Raw genomic sequence first — 6,180 nt, 5'->3', positions numbered from 1 at the left:
AATCGCCCCCAAAAATCACGGTCAAGTAGTTAAAAATCACCTAAAATCACCATATTTTGCGAATTAGCGCCCATCAACTGATCATCGAGCCCCCCACCCCACCACTTCACCTTCGCAATAAGAAAATGAACTGACCTCGACAGTTTTTTAGGTCCCGATCACCAATTCCATTATGGGATTGTAAATGTGCTCCCCCTTTTAATTGTGTTTGTCATTGTATTTCACAACGACGAAATCAATTAGGGGCCTATATATCAGTGGCGGATCTTGGAATTTGATATAGTGGGAGAGGGTGCCTAGGGAGAAACTTTCACAGATTAGTGACGGATCCAGGAATTCCAAGTAGAGAGGTTCAAGGGAGGGACTTTTACAGATAGAAAGACTCACGTCAGCCCCACCATGGTAGGGGCTGAGCAGTAGCGGATCCAGGGATTTGAAATAGAGGAGACCCAAGGAGGGACTTTCACAGATGAAGAGTATAGGCCACCTTTATGTGACCCCTTTATATGAAAGTTTTGACAAATTTAGGGGGCCCAGTTTAATCCGCCGTTGGAGATAATGATATGTCCTACAGTCGATGACGATGACAGAGACACATTATGCTGTTATGTATCAACAAAACCATTTGAGTCAGGGTGCTGGATCGAGGTCGAGGGCCCCTAGGGTCGGGGGCCCAGCGGACCGCCGCATGAGAGCACAAAAGCGTTGCACCACTGATTATACTGTATTATCATCACCATCATCACCACCATTAGTTTGGCAGTGTTGATTTTGATACATAAAGCAAACACTTTGAGCAATAATTATTCTGATAGGCCAAAAAAGTGCAACAGAAAAAGAATCACATAATATAGGCCTATTACTGTTGTTGTCTATTCATTGTTAGTATGAATATTATTATTGTTGTTATTATTATTATTATTATTATTATTATTATTATTATTATTATTATTATTATTATTATTATTATTATATTAGACTTCGGCTTGTTGAACTCGGTTGTGGCCAGGAAGGAACCAGACATAGAAACGACAAACGCGTAGTGGGTTTCTGTGGTCGTTTATTTCACGACAAGTAATCAATAACAATTTGCTTCAAACTGGGCCCAATATGGGGGAAAACAAAACACCACATTTTAGCTTCCTGAAGCTTGCCAGAGAGCGTCTCGTAGCTAGGATACACTCTCTAACCGAAAGGCTCTGACCTAAACCATATTACTCCGCCTGTACAGAAAGGCGTGAGGCGCCTGCGCTAATATAATATTAATTAAATCTTATAATATTTAATGACTTATTATTATTATTATTACTATTATTATTATTATTATTGTTATTATAATTATTAATATTATCATTATTATTATTATTACTATTATTACTGTATTATTAAACCTATAAGTTTTTTTTACAATTATTATTATTAACCGAAAGGCATAACCTCTGACCTAAACCATATTAATCCGCCTGTACAGAAAGGCATGAGGCGCCTGCGCTAATATAATACTAATTAAATCTATAATATTTAATGACTTATTATTATTATTACTATTATTATTATTGTTATTATAATTATTAATATTATCATTAGTACTATTATTATTACTATTATTACTGTATTATTAAATATATAATTTTTTACAATTATTAATAGTATTATTGATATAATTCTTATTATCAATGTTTTAGCAGTGTTTTCCTTTTATTTTTTCATGGCTGTAGCCGTTTTTTTAATCAATGTTGTTCAAGAGATAGAATGTCTTTTATACGGTTTATTTAAAGATCGACATCGCTACATCATGTTCCAACTTTACTCTACATTTATATGATTTATAAACCAACGACGTTCGGTGTAAATCAAACGAGTCGCCTAAGATTAACAGTAGTCAACTTTACCATTTGGAATTTCGTTTTCCTATGTGATAATACATTGGATTTTAAGAATGATGATTTGTTATACATTCAGATATTAGATTTGTGAATAAGGTGTATATCCTAAACGTCGAACAAGTACAAACTTAATTTATATTGGTGACATTTGCAAAATATCTCGATTGAGGTCATCATAATGGATGAATCAATCACTTAAAAGATACAACCTTTTGTTTATCACGGAATAAAATATGTTGCTTCTATAATGCCTGAAGTTGTTTGTCTGATATTGACAATCTGATTCCTCTGCCTCAGGTCGATTTTCTGCAAAATTACTTTGGATTATAGGTGTTTATCTAAGGTGGAAAATTAGGAGTAATTCAATGGTGGTGGTTCATTGATACCTGTACGTAAACCTGACGACGAGGAAGATGATAATGATGGTGGTGATGATAATGATGATGATGATGATGATGATGATGATGATGATAGTGACACAAATAATGCTTATGGTGACCAGGCCAACTATAATTTTTTTTAAATAATAAAACAACGAAACATTACAGTGCTATATAATATACCGTACCATATTAATTATTCAACGTTAAATATTAGTAACGTGGGTAAAAGTACAAATTAAATAACTTATATGATAGACATTTACATTATTTAATCATAGATAATTGAACAACTATTATTGCTCTTAAGTCCAATCACGAGACATTAATGTGCTATGTCAATAATGATATATTAATATTAAAATCATAATTATAAAAAGTTTGATTTTAGTAACATGAATAAACGTACATTGTACAAATTAACAAATCTATATAATAAACCGTTTAAATCATAGACAACAATTAAACAACTATTATTGCTCTTTAGCCCTATGATTATTCTTTTTATTTTCTACTTATCCAGACTTAACTTATAATAATTAATAACAATGTTCAATAAAAAATAATTAATAATATTAATTAATATTATTAATGATCACAGTAATAACTAGACTTATTATGTATGATTGTAAAACAGAACACAGGGCTTTTCCTCTTTGCTATAATGAGAAATGATGTTGAAATTTAAAAAGTCTAGCGTAAAATAACACACAAAAAACAAAAATAAATCATACAGAAAATTATGAAGTTAAAATACAATAAAAGCAACTCGACGTCAGTGAAACTCGAACTATGACTGCTAATAATATTCAAAATAAGTAAAATGATGTCATAATTTGATATGTACATCGATGATATGGTCTTTGCTTGGACAATATTTGAAGAAGATTCTAGCATGGAAAGTGACCAAAGTGTCAGAAAAACTCTGTGCAAAAAAATAGGAAAACGAGATTGAAGAAGAAAAAGAAATTAAAATCAAAACAACGGCTATTTCTTAAAAAATGAAGTAAAAATAAACAGGGAAAATAAAATAATAAATATTTCAAATTTGATTATGCTTCGGAATGACGATCGATATAACGGATTCATTCATCTATGTCCTTCAGCATTCTCTGTACAAATTGCGTCTTATAATTCTGACGACGAAATCTAGGGCTACACGCACATTTTTTTTATACAACTGAAAAAGGAACTTTTCGTTAAATGGTATGATTGATACGATTATAACATCATCTTTGTATTTTGAGCACTATTACTATGATTATTCTATTTGTTTATATATAAACATATATACACTAGTTTGTATATTCTGTATATAACATATGCCTATTTGTACATAGGCCTATGCAATTGTATATGCTTATATATTACTTGGCCGTCTTAACAACTATCTCCTCACACTTCATAAGTTCACGATCAGTGATCCTAGGTAGGAACCTTAGAAAACTTCAAAGATACCACCGGTCACGACATTGCTTCAACCGTAATTCTTAACAAAAACCTTCTAGAAAATCTTAATGAATTGGAATGAAAGAATCAAGGTATTAAAGATTTAAAGACCATTAATATCCACCATCAGACGTAATACGAGATGACATACGTGAAGGAAAATGCTTCATCTGCGCGACCGAATACCGAAGTATGAAAGGTCCGTGCTATTTATGCTTGAAAGATATCAGATGGAAATCGGTGTATTTAAAAATTACGAAGAATTTTGTTTACGTTGATGGCCATGAAAGAATTATTTCAAACTAAAGTTATTGTTTTGTTTTATTAAAGTGCCAAGAAAAAGTTTTTGGTAACTTCGATGCGCACGTGTGTCCTATTCACATTCTCAAAGCTCCTTCAAGGCATTAGGAAAGCAATAGTTATTCTGTAAGCATAGACCTACATAATTTGTTGTATTTGCCAAACCATTTTGATGCTTTAACCAGGATTTGTTAAGGGAGTACCCATTACAATTAAGAGACACGTGCTGCTCGATGAAAACCGGAGTTCCTTGGAAATTTATAGGAGAAAACCTTCGAGTTGAAGCATCCTAGAAAATTGTGAATGTCGTAATCATATTGATTGTATTTGGAATATGATTTGATTTATCATACAGGTTTGCTTAAGTTGCTCGGCCGAACCACAAAAAAAAAAAAAAAATAAACAAAAAAAAAAAAAAAAACATCTTTGGTTATTGGGCTGTCAGGATCCATGTGCATGAGTAATCCTACGTGGTTAAGGCATAACTAATTCAGGCCAAGATATAAAATTATAATAATCTAGGTAATAACAATTTGTGGTACGTGCGTGCAGCTTAAAATTACCCTGCGCGTAGGTAATTAGCGAACTTGGAGTTCAATTTGCATATTTATCATCACGTAAGATTCATGCTGCACAACACGATTACATATCGTTGTTATGAGTGGTAAATTCGAGAGTTTTTATGTTTATGGGCCTAAATCATGATAGTCACCTTCATAAAATATTTTAAAATAAATAAATCTAATGGTGAATATCCTACGGAAAACCTACCGTACTATCTACGAAATACATTGGAACTAATATTTCTATGTCCATAGGCATTTCAATATCGCCCGGTTGCACTAGGTTTGTATTCTGACACTTTTCACATCGAGGAAAAATAGTTACAAAAAATAAGCCAACGTTTTGGATAGAGATCATAGTTGGTGCTGCAGGGATTTTGTGTTAATGCTTTCTTGCATCGTATACATCAGTATACTGACCCCAGACCCCACTGAAGCTCTTCCTCGTATCCTACCATACCGTAAATGCTCAAATAAGCTCCGAGGAGCTTATACAATTTTGGAGGCTTCAGTGCGGCGCTTATTGAAAGCGGCGCTTAGAAAAAATATTGGCGTGGCGCTGTCCATGCCCGTTCCCATGTTACCTATCTCACAGTAGGCCTATACATTGTATTTAAATCCCTGTTTCTCAAAGTGTTTCATTGCATACAGGGTAATATATACTCTCGGTTAAGCGCCGCGGGCCTTATTCGAGCATTTACGGTATGTACCAATAATGCTTTACGTTAACATTTTTTACCGGTAACACGAGACAATAATAATAATATTAATTAAACAGAATTTCAATATTACCGGATAATGTACAGATTTTGGTTGTAAAATACTTCAAAATAAATCTCTTGACGCAGGGTTCCCGGAACGCCGCCCTCAGCGGCGAGTGCGAAGCACAACTCAGGGTCGAAAGTGGAACGTGAAATTTGGATATGGTTTTGTAGTCAGATTTGCGAGAAAAACTTCAGCTACCCGTATTTCTCGACTGAGACGTCAGTAGGAGCTGTAATTTGTATGGCAAGGAGATTGAGCAACCCTTCATTCATATTAAGGGAATTTACGTCCAGAAACTTTGTAGTTATTAATATTTTGGTTATTATAGAAAATATTCATTTTTTGGTGACGTCACAGTAAACTTAGTTAGCATGCATACGTCATAAGCTAGATACGTCACCTATTCCTGGTAAGGCAAACTTTCCCGGCGTGCTTTTTTCATGGATAAACAAACACCACTGCTTTGCACATGGATGCCTTGCCCAAGCCAGGGCTACAAGAGCCGCATTGTTAGCATTGTATAATATTTAAATAAGGTACCTCTGCAAATGAATTATTCTTAGTTATTTTTTTTTCTTATTTTAATTTATTTCTTCCGAAAGTGTACTTTCTATCACATATAATTCCACTGTCTTAGTTAGGCCTAGGCCTAGTCTTATGCCTCATCGTCCCCCGCTGCACAGTACATTAGGAGCCCCTCCCCCATACAGTACAGACGTTTGCTAGGTAACAACGTGATTACACCTTCCTTCCCAGGTGTTCATGTAACATTGACATAATTGTTAGCTAACCAGTTGTGTGTATTTCTTTGTGAAAATGAGTACCGCGGCGTACTCA

Source organism: Anneissia japonica, unplaced genomic scaffold, assembly GCF_011630105.1.
Source record: "Anneissia japonica isolate Jap-2015-1 unplaced genomic scaffold, ASM1163010v1 scaffold2756_len2360902_cov194, whole genome shotgun sequence".
Lineage (NCBI taxonomy): Eukaryota > Metazoa > Echinodermata > Crinoidea > Comatulida > Comatulidae > Anneissia > Anneissia japonica.
The sequence above is the reverse complement of the archived record's forward strand: the minus strand, read 5'-3'. Positions refer to the sequence as shown.